Below are 17,242 nucleotides of genomic sequence, written 5' to 3'. Positions count from 1 at the left end.
ATTCTCCATTTCTTTATTCTTGTATTGAGTTATTTATTATTGTTATTATTGAGTTAATGTATTTGTGTTTCATTTGAATACTCTAGAAAGAGGGGATTGTTATGAATGCTTAGAATGATATAGTATTTATATAAACATCTTATGTCTATTTTGATACTGTGTTTGTAATTTTTAAATTCTCCTTAAAATACGTTGGTCAGGTCCCTGGTAAATATTGTTTTTATTTGCAAAGGAATTTAATACAATTTGATTAGACACAATTTCTAGTACATAATGAATCCTTAAGCAGTTGTTTTTCTGTTTTATTTCTGATAGAGTGTGTCTTGCGGTGACAGAAGACAGCATGATGAGGAAGTTGAAGAAGTAAGAAAATTAGAATTTAGGATGTCAACATCTTGAGGTAGGTAAATGCTATGGGTTTCCCAATTTCTCACTTTTTAGAAAAATTGTTTTAATTGAAGTATAGTTGATTTATAGTATTGTGTTAGTTTCTGGTGTACAGCAAAGTGGTGCAGTTTTATACATATATATGTGTGTATATATATATATATATATATATATATATATATATATATATATATATATATTCTTTTTCATATTCTTTTCCATTATGGGTTATTATTCCTTGTGCTATACAGTAGGACTTTGTCGTTTATTCATTCTATATATAATAGTTTACATCTGCTAATCCCAAACTCCTAATCCATCCCTCTCCCAGCCCTCTCCCCCTTGGCAACCACAAGTCTGTTCTCTATGTCTGTGAGTCTGTTTCTGTTTCATAAGTAAGTTCATTTGCATCATATTTTATATTCCACATATAAGTGATATCATATGATATGTGTCTTTCTCTTTTTGACTTATTTCACTTAGTATGATAATCTCTGGGTCATCCATGTTGCTGCAAATGTCATTATTTCATTCATTTTTTACGGCTGCATAGTATTCCACTGTTTGTGTTTGTGTGTGTGTGTGTATCACATCTTCTTTATCCAATCATCTGTCGATGGACACTTAGGTTGCTTCCATGTCCCGGCTATTGTAAATAGTGCTGCGATGAACATTGTGGTACATGACGCTTTTTGATTTATGGTTTTCTCAGGGTATATGCCCAGTAGTGGGATTGCTGGGTCATATGGTAGTTCTATTTTTAGTTTTTTAAGGAGTCTCCATACTGTTCTCCATAGTGGCTGTATCAATTTACATTCCCACCAACAGTGCAAGAGGGTTCCCTTTTCTCCACACCCTCTCCAGCATTTATTGTTTGTAGATTTTTTGATAATGGCCATTCTGACTGGTGGGAGGTGATACCTCATTGTAGTTTTGATTTGCCTTTCTCTAATGATTAATGAAGCTGAACATCCTTTCATGTGTTTGTTGGCAATCTGTATATCTTCTTGGGGGAAATGTCTATTTAGGTCTTTTTAAAAATAGTAATACATGTATAGAAAACAATAGTACTTATTCTGAATACTAAAGTTAAAAGACAAGATTGCTGGCAATTAGGGGACTGGCCGAAGTTTCAGCTCCTCTAGTCTTATCTGACTAGTCTTAGGGCAGAAGGAAGCAATATTCTGGGCTTACATTGAACTTAAAACCATCACCAAAGCTAATTATTCTGAAGTTTGGTCACTTTTTAGTGACCAAATGGCTCCAAGAGGAACAGAACTCTTGCTTATTTTCCCACTCAATTCAATTTCAAAACATTTCAATAAAGAGAGAGAGGGATCATTTTAGTATTGCAAACTGTTTGCTGAGATAAGGAGAAGTTTGTTCATATGGAATTATTCCAGTTAAGAATCTTTCTTTTAAGGATAGCTACACCATATACCTCAATAGTTGAGAATCTAGTTTACAGAAGGCTTGAAACTTGAGTCTCTTCTTGCCTTCATTTAACATTTTGTCAGATAACAAATATAGCATTTAGGACCTCTGACTTTGTATACGAATGCACTAAACATAGAAAGTTAGAAAGTTACGGTTCAGGGTTACGCCTGCAAGAATGTAAAAATGTTTCTTTTATTTGAGGACTCATACAGATAACATATGTAAAAGCTATAGACAACAAACAACACAGTCTTTTTCGTGTGGTCTCCCTAACAGCAACGCTTTACAAAACCACAGAGCCAACATAAAAGTCAAATTGTGGTTTAGATAATAGAAATGCTTACATTTGTGTAGTTTAAAGAGATCTGATTTAGAAATCTGGGGCTATGGAGTTTAGTCTAGGCTCTGTCTCTATCCTCTGCCAGTAGGCAGTCTAGACCAAGGCTGCTCAGACTTAAGTGACTGTTGGGATCACTTTTCAAGCTTGTTAAAAATACAGATTCCTGAGTAGACCTAACTTAAGAGATTCTGACTCAGCAGGTCTGGGGTGGGGGGCATGCATTTGCATTCCCAGTAAACCTAATGTGCTCATCCTTGAAAATTCACTGGTCTAGACCTCAGTTGTCCTCAAAATTATAATGCAGAGATCCAATTAGGCATATTGATTATAGCCCCCAAGAGTAAAAGGAGACAACAGTTTCTACTGTTGAAAGGGAAAGAGATTTCTGTTTAGAAGTTTCAAACTTTAAAATGTTAATAAAAGTTTAATTTATATTAATAAATAAATAATAAAAGAGAAATATATTTCTCACAAACACCTTGTGAGAAAATATAGAATGAATATTGGCATCAGGGTCCAGAAATGGAAATAAAAGCACTGGACGTCCAAAGTTATCTAGCTGGATAGCAGGAGAGTTAGAACTAATCTTGTCTCTCAGCTCAGAGTCCTATTTTCTTTTGTTTATACTTCACAACTTTTATAAGTGAACAATATCCCCTTTACAGTCCATTATCAGTCATGGTATTTAGAAGGAGTATTCTGTTTTGCTTGGGTCAAACATGCCCCTTGAACATAGCTTTGTAGCAGAGACTGATAATAGTTGAGGAAGAAGAAGAAGAAGGAAAAGGGGAAGGAGCAGGGGAAGGAGAAGGGGAAGCCGAAGAAGCAGCAGCAAAGCACAAAACAAATAGCATTTTCTGGAAAAAGATACTTATCATCTTTGAAGGTATCAGCAGTGCTGACAAGACAGCCCCAGTCTGGACTGTTAAGCAAGAATCTTCAACTCAATATACTCTTGTGGTTCTATATATATATATATATATATATATATATATATATATATATATATATTTCATTAATTGAGATGAGACACCAGCTATGAACAGTTGTAGCTAAGATTGCAGTTCTGTACCTTCTGTCTGAAACTAATTACTGTCCCATACCAACAAGTATTTTCTCTGACCTCACCTTCAATATCTCAGCTGCTGGAAAATAAATCCCCACACATTCCTTGATTAATTTCCTGTTCATGCTTGTAAGTTAATATTGAGATGCTAAGCCAGAAGGTGGAGGCATTGTTAGTGACAACTAAAATTAAAAACAAAGTGAGAACTAATTTGTTTCTATAGCTGTCAATGGGGACCCCTCTGAAGGAATGCCAAGATGTAACTCCAGTTGCTGTGTTGTGCTAACAGGGATTGCATTAGTTTGTGCACCTCCAAAAAACACCAGTCATTTGGCACGTAATGATATTTCAAGCCATCCCATAGGTTGGGCCTCTTGATATTTTTGTTTTATTATTTTTGTTTCGGATATATTTTTATAGACAATTTTCACACAACAGCTTTGCTACTCTTAAATATGAAAACAACCTGCAAAGGATATTATTTGACTTCCATTCTTTTAGTTGTTACATCTTTTAGACCATTCTTTTTAATCTTGAATTTGGAAAATTAATTTTGAAATATAGTCTGAATTGTGTGCAAGGCAAAAGAAATGATAATAGTTATTCTGTAACATGTCTCCCTGACTTGCACGTTATAGACCAGTAAAATTAAATAAAAATAAGGACTGATGTAGAATTAGCAATTTTCTATTTAATGAAAAGAACAATGAAAATATAATACCTCTTATTATAATTCTCTCATTTATCAACAGTAAACATTTTTGAAAAATAAGTATAAAAAGTATAATGTAACACATTTTTAAAATAGGCTTTATGAAAAATACAATACAATGTCCAGTGATTTTTGTTCAAGATGTACCCTTGAAAACTTTGTTGAGAACCTAGAAATGCCAAGAACCCTTATTTTAGAGAGAGAGAGAGGGTCAATTATCTGCTCAGTTTAGGAGAAGGTCACATGATAGGCATGATGAAGTGGTGATTTTGTAACTAGCTAAGCAGTACTTCAGGGTACCTGGGAAAAAATGATCTGCTCAGTGACTAAGGCTCTTAGAAATTTCAATGCTTCCCTTGATATTGGATAACTAGTGTGCATGGGTCTGGCCAATAGCTCTGTCTTTTCCTTATCAAATCTTGAAAGGCTTGTAAGTATTCCATCACCATGAACATTTTGAGGATTTTATGCCCCATGACTTATCATAATATCTGTAGGAAAACAAGATTTGTTTTTAAAAACATTTACCTTGCTGCGAATGTTTGCTTGTCTTCTGTCATATGAGATGAGCGTTTTGTCATGCCAGAAGAAAAAATGGCATGGTTTCAGATTGTGTATGGTTTTTGGCACATGAAGTTACATAATCTAGTGGAACCCTATGTGCTCAGTACAGCACAAGCTGGTGGGCCCCTGTCTGGTCAGGACCAGAATAACTAGACTTCTTGGCCTGTTGCCTGTAGGCTGTATATATTTGGCCTTAAACACCCTGCCAGGCTGGGTCTTACAGTGAAAACCCACAGATGGTCAGCAGGAGAGTAACATCTGGTATCTGCTCCTTTGCTGTGGTGCTCCAGGCTCAGCAGCGAAGGTAGGAGACAACTACTTCAGGTCCAGTTGCAGAGTTCACTGTGTCCATTTTGAATAAAGATCTTTTGGAATTTATTTCAGATTTCCAGGGAGGAAATTATGTAGCCCCAGTTGTGCCTGGGGTGGGAACTCGGTTGGTTGAGTGGCAGTGAGTTGGAGTCAGAGCAGAGGGGGGTGGCCCTACCATTGTTTTACGTATATTGAATTCATCTATCTTATTGTGGACTAGTTCTGCTCTTTTAATTTTTTTCATGATAGCTGTACGGTAACTGCGCTAACTATATGTACATTCATAAATTGGATCTTGATGGGAAAATTCTGTTGTATTCAAAATTATTAAAAGAAATTTCAGCATTACATGTGTCAATAAATGGAAGACCTTTCAGATCCACTAACTCTAATTTTTAACTGTTTTAATTTTTGAACAGTTTTAAACATTGATTTTAAAGTTGTAACACCTGTTTCTGATTTTTTTTACTAGTGATGACTATTAATGATTTGAAGATATTATCATTGAAGTGTCTAGACTTGGATGTGCTTGTATTATTTTAGGTACAGATGTGATATAAAAAGTTACAGAAGTGCTCCCTAATACTCCTGGGCAGGGGTGGGAGTTCTGGCTATCTGCTGGGACTCTACTGATTCCACCTGGGCACCATGTGATTTCAAACCCCCTTGAGTGTGAACAGAGGCTGAGTGGGGAATTGGGACTGCTATCCCAAACTAGTAGTGATGTAGTGTGCCCCATACTCCCTTGTTGGAGTGGCATGAGAGGAAGGCAGCAGAAATCAAAAGATTTAAATAATATCCAGAGTTTCATAACATGATAACCCGAAGTCCAAGTTCAATAAAAAATAACTAGTCCTACCAAGGTTCAGGCAAGTCTCAGCTAGAATGAAAACAGACAATCATTAAATGCCAATACCAAGAATATCTGCAGAGATTTTAGAGTTATTTGACAAAAGATTTTTAAAACAGCCATCATAAAAATGCTTCAATGACCAAGTAAATACACAGTTGAAACAAATTTTTAAAATCTTAGTAAAGAGATAGAAAATTTCAGCATATAAATAGAACACAAAAGAAAAATGAAATAGCAATTTAGAATTGAAAAATAAAATTAAATTAAAAACAGTAAATGGGCTCAACAGCAGAAAGGAGGGAATAAAGAATCAGTGAAGTTGAATATAGACAATAAAAATTTCCCAATTTGAATAATGAAGAGAAAATAGACTGGAAAAAAAATCAACAGAGACTTAAGCCCTCTAGGACAATAGCTAAAGATCTGTTATATTATGGAGTCCTGGAAGGACAGGGGGAATAGGACAGAAAAATATATCATATCTTGGGCCATATAACAATCTTGATAATGTTAAAAGAATTGAAATTATACAAAATTTGTTCTCTGACCCAAATAAAATCAAACTAGAAATCAAAACCAGAAAAATAACAGGAAATTCTCCAAATACTTAGAAACAGCAGACTTCTAAATAATTTATGGGTCAAAAAGAAAGTCTCAAAAAATATATATATAAAACTGAATAAAAATGAAAATATAATATACCAAACATTTATGTGACACAGCTAAACCAGTAATGAGAGGGAAATTTGTAGCACTAAATACATGAGAAAAGAGAAAATCTCAAATCAATAATTTTTACTACTGCTTAAGAATCTAGAAAGAGAAGATCAAATATACTTATAGCAACCAGATAGAAGGAAATAATGAAAATAAGAGCAGAAATAAATGAAACAGAAATGAGTAAAACAGTCAAGCAAAAACCTGCTTTTTTTTTGCAGAGATCAATAAAATTTACCAACTGGTAAAGAAAAAAGAGAGAAGGCAAAATTTACCAACAGATTAATAAATAGGGTATTTAGCTATGGACCCTGCAGACATCAAAAGAAAAATAATAGAATGCTATGAACAAATCTTCTCAGATAAATTTGGCAACTTAGATGAAATGGACCAATTTCTTGAACAGCACAAACTACCACAAATTACCAAATATGAAATAGATAATTTGAGTAGTCCTGTAACTATTAAGAAAATTGAATTCATAATTTTAAAACCCATGAAAGAGAAATTGCCAGGCCCAAATCATTTCACTGGGGAATTCCACTGAATTTTAAAAAAGAACTAACAGAAATTATACACAGTCTCTTCTAGAAAAGAGAAGATATGTAATATATGCTAATTTATTTTATTAAGCTGACATTACACTAATACCAAAACTAGATGAAGACAGTAAAGAAAAAGAAAACTATGGTCTGATATCCCTCATGAGTCAGACACAAAAATTTTTAACATAATGTTAGCAAGCAGAATTAGGAAGTATATAAAAATAATTATATGCCATGACTAAGTGGGGTTTATTACAGTGATGTAAGATTGCTTCAATATTAAAAAAACTATTAATATAATCTACTATATTAACAGGCTAAAGTAGAAAAAACATATGATCATACCAATTGATACAGAAAAAAGCATTTGACAAAATTCAATAGCCATTCATGACAAAAACTCTTAGAAAAATAGGAATAGAGGGAAATTTCTTCAATATGATAAAGAGCCCCTATAAAAAACCTACAGCCAATACTTAATAATGAAGAATTAGACTGCTTTTCCCTCACAGTCAGGAGCAAGGCAAGCATATCTGCTTTCACTATTGTTATTCAACATAGTGCTAGAAGTCCTAGCCAGTGCAATAAGGTTGGCAAAGGAAATAAATGCCATGCAGGTTGGAAAGGAAGAAATGAAACTCTTCCTCTTTGCAGATGACATGATTGTCTACATAGAAAATTCCTAAGATTCTTCTTAAAAACGCCTAGAAAATAAGTGAGTTCAGCAAGTTTGATGGATACAAGATAAATGTCCAAAAAGGAATTGTCTTTCTATGTGCTAACAATGAGCATATTGGACACCAAAAGTAAAAACACAATGACAGGATTGCTCAAAAAAAGAGAGAAATACTTAGGTGTGAACCTAAAACAATATGTACAGGACTTATATGCTGAAAAATACAACATGCTGCTGAAAGATACCAAAGATCTAAATAAATAGATAGATAAACTGTGCTCATGGATTGGAAGACTCAAAATAATAAAGATTTCAATTGTGTTCAAATTGACATATAGGTTTAATGCAACTGTTATTAAAATGCCAACAAAATTATTTTGTAGATATAGAGAAGATTATTGTGAAATTTATATGGAAAGGCAAAGGAACTAGAATAGTTAACACAATTTTTATAAAAAGAGAATGAAAAGGGAGAAATCAGTCTACCCAATTTCAAAAATTATTATATAGCTAAAGCATTCAAGACTGTGTGGCATTGGTGAACATACATATAGATCAATGGAATACAATAAAGAACCCAGAATTAGAATCACACAAGTATGCTCAACTGAATTTTAAAAAGATGCAAAAACAATTTAATGGAGGAAGGATGGCCTTTTCAACAAAAGGTGCTGGAGCAATTGAATGACAATAGGCAAAAATATAACCTTGACCAAGACCTTATATCTAAAATAAAAATTATCTCAAAATGCATCATTGACTTAAATGTAAACATAAAATTATGAAACTTTTGGAAAAATTATAGGAGAAAATATTTGGGGTCTAAAAGCATGATCCATAGAAGGAAAAATGAATTGTATTTCAACAAAACTAAAAACTTTTGCTCTGCCAAAGATGCTTTTAAGAGGATGAAAAAACAAACACACCACAGACTTGGAGAAAATATTTACAAACCATATATCTTACCAAAGAATACTCTCTAGAACATGTAAAAAACTGTTAAAATTTAACAGTAACAACCCAAGCAATCCAATTAGAAAATAGGCAAAAGACATGATCAGACATTTCACTGAAGAGGATATATACATGGCAAATAAGTTCATTCAGTAATGTTCAACATAATTAGTCATTAGGGAAATGCAAATTAAAACTACAAGATATCATCACATACCTACCAGAATGACTGAAATTAAAAAATAGTGGTAAAACTAAATGCTCATGAAGATGAAGAGAAATTGGATTACTCATATGTTGCTGGTGGAAATGTAAAATGGTTCAGCCACTCTATAAAACAGTTTTGCAGTTTAAGGAAATTAAACATGTAAAAACCATACAACCCAGTAATTTCACTTCTGGGCATTTATCGCTGAGAAATAAAAACTCATGTTTAAAAAATTAAGATGAGATTGGTTCAACATGGCAGAGTAGAAGGATGTGCTCTCAGTCCCACTTGCAAGAGCACTGGAATCACAGCTAACTGCTGAACGATCATCAACAGGAAGACACTGGAACTCACCAAAAAAGATACTCCACATCCAAAGACAAAGGAGAAGCCACAATGAGACAGTAGGAGGGGAGCAATCACACTAAAATCAAATCCCATAACTGCTGGGTGGGTGACTCACAGACTGGAGAACACTTATACCACAGAAGTTCACCCACTGGAGTGAAGGTTCTGAGCCCCATGTCAGGCTTCCCAACCTGGGGGTCCAGCAATGGGAGGAGGAAATCCTAGAGAATCAGACGTTGAAGGCTAGCGGGATTTGATTACAGCACTTTGACAGAACTGGGGGAAACAGAGACTCCACTCTTGGAGAGCACACACAAAGTAGTGTGCACATCGGGACCCAGGGGAAGGAGCAGTGACCCCAGGGGAGACTGAACCAGACCTACTTGCTAGTGTTGGAGGGTCTCCTGCAGAGGCAGGGAGTGGCTGTGTCTCACCATGAGGACAAGGACACTGGCAGCAGAAGTTCTGGGAAGTACTCCTGGGCATGAGCCCTCCCAGAGTCCACCATTAGCCCCACCAAAGAGGTGGGGTAGGCTCCAGTGTTGGGTCTCCTCAGGCCAAACAACCAACAGGGAGGGAACTCAGCCCCACTCATCAGCAGACAAGCAGATTAAAGTTTTACTGAGCTCTGCCCACCAGAGCAACAGCCAGCTCTACCCACCACCAGTCCCTTCCATCAGGAAACTTGCACAAGCCTCATAGCCTCATCCACCAGAGGGCAGACAGCAGAAGCAAGAAGAACCACAATCCTGTAGCCTGTGAAACAAAAACCACATTCACAGAAAGATAGACAATATGAAAAGGCAGAGGGCTATGTACCAGATGAAAGAACAAGATAAAACCCCAGAAAACAACTAAATGAAGTGGAGATAGGCAACCTTCCAGAAAAAGAATGCAGAATAATGATAGTGAAGATGATCCAAGACTTCAGAAAAAGAATGGAGGCAAAGATCGAGAAGATGCAAGAAATATTTAACAAAGACCTAGAAGAATTAAAGAACAAACAAACAGAGATGAACAATACAATAACGGAAATGAAAACTACACTAGAAGGAATCAATAGCAGAATAACTGAGGCAGAAGAATGGATAAGTGACCTGGAAGACAGAATGGTGGAATTCACTGCTGCGGAACAGAAAAAAGAAAAAAGAATGAAAAGATATGAAGACAGCCTAAGAGACCTCTGGGACAACATTAACACAGCAACATACACATTATAGGGGTCCCAGAAGGAGAAGAGAGAGAGAAAGGACCCAAGAAAATATTTGAAGAGATTATAGTCGAAAATTTCCCTAACATGGGAAAGGAAATAGCCACTCAAGTCCAGGAGGCGCAGAGAGTCCCATACAGGATAAACCCAAGGAGAAACACACCGTGACACATAGTAATCAAATAGGCAAAAGTTAAAGACAAAGAAAAATTATTGAACGCAGCAAGGGAAAAACGACTAATAACATACAAGGAAACTCCCATAAGGTTAACAGCTGATTTCTCAGCAGAAACTCTACAAGCCAGAAGGGAGTGGCATGATATACTTAAAGTGATGAAAGGGAAGAACCTACAACCAAGATTACTCTAACTGGCAAGGATCTCATTCAGATTCAATGAAGAAATCAAAAGCTTTACAGACAAGCAAAAGCTAAGAGAATTCAGCACCACCAAACCAGCTCTACAACAAATGCTAAAGGAACTTCTCTAAGTGGGAAACATGAGAGAAGAAAAGGACCTACAAAAAAACCCCAAAACAATTAAGAAAATGGTAATAGGAACATACATATCAATAATTACCTTAAACGTGAATGGATTAAATGCTCCATCCAAAACATACAGGCTTGCTGAATGGATACAAAAAACAAGACCCATATATATGCTGTCTACAAGAGACCCACTTCAGACCTAGGGACACATACAGACTGAAAGTGAGGGGATGGAAAAAGATATTCCATGCAAATGGAAATCAAAAGAAAGCTGGAGTAGCAATACTCATATCAGATAAAATCAACTTTAAAATAAAGAATGTTACAAGAGACAAGGAAGGACAGTACATAATGATCAAGGGATCAATCCCAGAAGAGAGATAACAATTATAAATATATATGCACCCAACATAGGAGCACCTCAATACATCAGGCAACTGCTAACAACTGTAAAAGAGGAAATCGACAGTAACACAATAATAGTGGGAGACTTTAACACCTCACTTACACCAATGGACAGATCATCGAAACAGAAAATAAAGAAACACAAGCTTTAAATGGCACAATAGACCAGATAGATTTAATTGATATTTATAGGACATTCCATCCAAAAACAGCAGATTACACTTTCTTCTCAAGTGTGCACGGAACATTCTCCAGGATAGATCACATCTTGGGTCACAGCAAACAAAAGTCCAAGACCAGATGGCTTCACTGGTGAATTCTATCAAACATTTAGGGAAGAGATAACACCTATCCTTCTCAAACTCTTCCAAAAAATTCCAGAGAAAGGAACACTCCCGAACTCATTCTATGAGGCCACCATCACCCTGATACCAAAACCAGACAAAGATACTACAAAAAAAGAAAATTACAGACCAATATCACTGATGAATATAGATGCAGAAATCCTCAACAAAATACTAGCAGATAGAATCCAACAACACATTAAAAGGATCATACACCATGATCAAGTGGGATTTATCCCAGGGATGCAAGGATTCTTCAATATATGCAAATCAATCAATGTGATACACCATATTAACAAATTGAAAAATGAAAACCATATGATCATCTCAGTAGAGGCAAAAAAAGCTTTTGACAACATTCAACACCCATTTTTGATAAAAACTCTCCAGAAAGTGGGCATAGAGGGAACCTACCTCGACATAATAAAGGCCATATATGACAAACCCACAGCAAACATCATTCTCAATGGTGAAAAACTGAAAGCATTTCCTCTAAGATCATGAACAAGACAAGGATGTCCACTCTCAACACTATTATTCAACATAGTTTTGGAAGTCCTAGCCATGGCCGAGAAGAAAAAGAAATAAAAGGAATACAAACTGGAAAAGAAGAAGTAAAACTGTCACTGTTTGCAGATGACATGATACTATACATAGAGAATCCTGAAGATGCTACCAGAAAACTACTAGAGCTAATCAATGAATTCGGTAAAGTAGCAGGATACAAAATTAATGCACAGAAATCTCTTACATTCCTATACACTAATGGTGAAAAATCTGAAAGAGAAATTAGGAAACACTCCCATTTACCACTGCAACAAAATGAATAAAATACCTAGGAATAAACCTACCTAAGGAGACAAAAGACCTGTATGTAGAAAACTATAAGACACTGATGAAAGAAATTAAAGATGATACAAACAGTTGGAGAGATATACCATGTTCTTGGATTGGAAGACTCAATATTGTGAAAATGACTATACTACCCAAAGCAATCTGCAGATTCAGTGTAATCCCTATCAAATTACCAATGGCATTTTTCACAGAACTAGAACAAAATATCTTAAAATTTGTATGGAGACACAAAAGATCCTAAATAGCCATAGCAGTCTTGAGGGAAAAAAAACGGAGCTGGAGGAATCAGGCTCCTGGACTTCAGGCTATACTACAAAGATATAGTAATCAAGACAATATGGTACTGGCACAAAAACAGAAATATAGAACAATGGTAAAGGATAGGAAGCCCAGAGATAAACCCACGCACCTATAGTCAACTAATCTATGACAAAGGATGCAAGGATATACAATGGAGAAAAGACAGTCTCTTCAATAAGTGGTGCTGGGGAAACTGGACAGCTACATGTAAAAGAATGAAATTAGAATACTCCCTAACACCATACACAAAAATAAACTCAAAATGGATTAGAGACCTAAATTTAAGACCGGACACTCTAAAACTCTTAGAGGAAAACATAGGAAGAACACTCTTTGACATAAATCACAGCAAGATCTTTTTTGATCCACCTCCTAGAGTAATGGAAATAAAAACAAGAAAAAACTAATGGGACCTAATGAAACTTCAAAGCTTTTGCACAGCAAAGGAAATCATAAACAAGACGAAAAGCCAACTCTCAGAATGGGAGAAAATATTTGCAAACGAATCAACGGAAAAAGGATTAATCTCCAAAATATATAAACAGCTCATGCAGCTCAATATTAAAAAAGCAAACAACCCAATCCAAAAATGGGCAGAAAACCTAAATAGACATTTCTCCAAAGAAGACATACAGATGGCCAGGAAGCACATGAACTGCTCAACATCACTAATTATTAGAGAAACGCAAATCAAAACTACAGTGAGCTATCACCTCACACCAGTTAGAATGGACATCATCAGAAAATCTACAAACAACAAATGCTGGAGAGGGTGTGGAGAAAAGGGAACCCTCTTGCACTGTTGGTGGGAATGTAAATTGATACAACCACTATGGAGAACAGTATAGAGGTTCCTTAAAATCTAAAAATAGAATTACCATATGATCCAGCAATCCCAGTACTGGGCATATACCCAGAGAAAACCATAATTCAAAAAGACACATGCACCCCAATGTTCATTGCAGCACTCTTTACAATAGCCAGGTCATGGAAGCAACCTAAATGCCCATCGACAGACGAATGGATAAAGAAGTGTGGTACATATATACAATGGAATATTATTCAGCCATAAGAAGGAACGAAATTGGGTCATTTGTAGAGACGTGGATGAATCTAGAGACTGTCATACAGAGTGAAGTAAGTCAGAAAGAGAAAAACAAATATCGTATGTTAACGCATATATGTGGAACCTAGAAAAATGGTACAGATGAACTAGTTTGCAGGGCAGAAGTTGAGACACAGATGTAGAGAACAAACGTATGGACACCAAGGGAGTAAAGCGGTGGGGTGACGGGGGGGTTGGGTGATGGTGGTGTGATGAATTGGGAGATTGGGATTGACATATATACACTAATATGTATAAAATGAATAACTAATAAGAACCTGCTGTATAAAAAAATAAATAAAATAAAATTCAAAAATTAAAAAAAAAAGAATTAATGCTACATAGGAAATTATTAGGTCAACTAAAAAATTAGCATATGGTTATTTGCTTGGATAAAAATATTTTATCAATATTAAATTTCCTGAAGTTGAAAACGCTACTGTGTAAATGTAAGAGAATATTATTATTTAGAGGAAATGCTCACTGAAATATTTGGGGGTGAAGGGCTTTACACAAGTAACTTACTCTTGAATCGTTCAGAAAAATGTTATGTATATATATTATTTGTGTGTGTATATGTGAATCCATGTCGATCTAGATGTATATGGAAGAGAAACAGCAAACAATAAAGCAAATAGAGTAAAATGCTAAACAAAATCCCAAAAAACAAACAAAAAACCCCCATGTTTACAGAGTAACCTCTATACAAATGTTCATAGCATTTTTATTCATAATAACCAAATATTGGAAACAACCAGGATGTTCTTCAATGGATGAATGGCTAAACAGTGTTAGGTGCGTGGAATACTATTGAGAAATTATAAAGGGATGAACTGTTGACACACAGAACAACTTGGGTGAATCTCCAGAGTATTACACAATGAAAAAAAGCCAATCCCAAAAAGTTACATACTGAATGATTTCATTTATATAACCTTCTTGAAATGACAAAATTAGACAAATAGGGTACAGGTTACTGATTGCCACAGTTTAAGAGTGAGGGAGGGATGAAGACTATAAAGAGAAACGTGAGTAATTTTAGCAGTGATAGAAATGTTCTGTATCTTGGCTGTATCGGTGTCAATATCTTGGTTGTGATATGATGGTACTATGGTTTTGCAAGATGATACCACTGGGGAAAACTGAGTAAAGGGAACATGGACTCTCTAAAAATTCATATTTAATACATCCCTTAATATTTGGAATTTGTTCTTATCACAGATATATAACATAAAGAAAAATATGATTAAATATTTTCATTAAGTCCAACATGAATGCCCACCAGGTTCATTCCAGTTTACGGCAGTATACGTTTCAAAGAAACAAAAAATTTTAGCATAAGAGGGAATGCCACAAGAAAAAAAAAGAATTTTTTAAATCACTGTTTTCCAGCCACCAGTAAGTACAGTACATTATCCTGCTGACTTGTCATATGAGACCAGAAAACTATATTCTTGTTCAAACCATGAAATTAGAAAAAAACATTCAAATTAAGTGTGAAACATAAATTATTCTGAAAACAAACAAGAAAAGCAACATTAAAAGAACAGGGTCATCAAGGGAAATTCAAATCCAGGACACAGCTGTATAAAACCTTAGAAAGTGAAGAGTAGCAACACTCATGTAAAGAGGGAAAGGATTACGGTAAAAGAGAATGTTTGATGAAAAAGAAATAGACTAAATCTATTTTTATTTAGAGGAGACCATTTCGAACTAGTTTAATTACTGTTTAAAAATATCTTTAAGGAGCAATTTTCACTTACATTATAGATGACAAAATGAAATTTTGCTTCATTTTGTTGAGTGTCTTTATAGCTACAGGATGTATAAAATGAATATACTGTTACCTAATGTGGTCAAAGAAGGGATTACTCATTCATTCATTCACCAGTTCAGCATGTTTTATTGTTTCCCTGCTATGTGATAGACATTAGTTCAAAATTAAGGAGGTATAGTCCTCAGTTTTCGTGTACTTAAAATCCTGCCTGGGATACTGGATATGAAATATAAACAATTATTACAGGGAAATGTATCAACGGAGATATACCTAGAGCTCAAGCAGAGCACAAAGAGGCCCCTAGTCATACAAGGCACATGGAGATTAAGTTTTGAAGGATGTAAGAGTGATTCTAATGAAAAAAAAAAAGATGGTGATGGCTATGGTGGTGGTAGGTGGTGAGAGGTTACTGGCATTCCAAGCGGAAGAACCCAAGAACCCATTCTGAGATATAGTGGTCTGCAAAAGCTTGAAGCATTCTAAAATTTAGATGACTTAGGTTGGGCCAGAGGGTATATTTTAGTGCCAGAAGGAGGTGCTAGAGGTGAAAGGGACATAAAGCACAAAGGGTCTGTGTGATAAACTATATAAACTAAGATTTATATTATAAAGCATGAGAATGAATTGAAGGATGTAAAATTGAGGGGACTGATATGATCTGTCACATATTTCAGAAAGATATCCATTCAAGCTGAATGGTGGTGGGCTTTAGAGTACCACAGAATTGGTAAGAAAAGCGGTGAAGATTCTATTTTAGTAATGTTCTCTTGTATCTAATATCTGCAGTTAATAAGAAGTTATCATTTATGAAATTGTGCCAGTCATTCTCATATCCATTTAGTGCCTTTATCCTGCTCTGCTGTGTAAAAAAGTGGCTGATCTCTGCCAAGTACATTTCCCAGGCTCTTCTGTCCACTGAGCTTCTAGTAAACTTTGGCCAACTGGAGTTATTGGTGGGAGACTGGAGGATGAGAAGGAGAGAGAAGTCAGGGTATTTCTCCAAACATTTCATTGTACTATAGTTTAGGACCCAACGTACTTTCTTTTTTGTTGTTTTTAACAGTGCCCCAAGAATAGTTGAGCAGTGTGATAAGATACCTCCAAAAATAGCTATATATATGAGATAGAATTTGGTAAGTTTTGAAACAAAGGTGCAAAATATTCTTAGGGCTCAGGGAGTGAGAGCTATCAGCTGATCCCCCCCAAAAAATGGGTTTCATAGGCTGTTTTGTTTTAATTCACTCAAACCATAATTCAATCTATTCTGAGGGCTAGAGTTGAAAGCATTGCAAAGTTTTGTCTCCATTGCATCATTAACCTTCATAAGATACCTAGTCTCCTGGTATTTCTCTCTGTATGTCTGCTCTCAGCCCTATTTCTATATTTCCAGTTTCGGCGCATATCTGATAGAAAAGGTAGAGGCAGCCAGGGGGCCTGGTATTTACCAGGGATACCAGAACTGAGGATGTGGATTGGGAGCAGCATAAAAATTTTGGGATCAGAGCCTATTCACAAAGTTCTGGATCCAGAGCAGAAAATACTTAGAAAGAGTACTACCAACATATACAAACTGGAAAACACACAGATTTCCTATATGGATGTGGGGGAGGAAGGGCTTTTTGGAGGTGGAAGGTGGGGGT

General features: G+C 35.5%; 1 long non-coding RNA gene across 1 annotated transcript in view; it reads left to right on the top strand.

Moving 5' to 3' along the window:
• Positions 1-133: 133 nt before the first annotated feature.
• LOC309631158 overlaps positions 134-17,242 on the top strand; it is a 163,096-nt gene continuing 145,987 nt past the window's right edge. Inside the window, exon 1 of the long non-coding RNA XR_014246110.1 lies at positions 134-400. This is a non-coding gene — a long non-coding RNA (uncharacterized lncRNA). The remainder of the gene's footprint in view (positions 401-17,242) is intronic.

Source organism: Balaenoptera borealis, assembly GCF_965194805.1.
Source record: "Balaenoptera borealis genome assembly, chromosome: 6".
Classification (NCBI taxonomy): Eukaryota; Metazoa; Chordata; class Mammalia; order Artiodactyla; family Balaenopteridae; genus Balaenoptera; species Balaenoptera borealis.
This window is presented reverse-complemented; position numbering and strand designations above follow the sequence as displayed.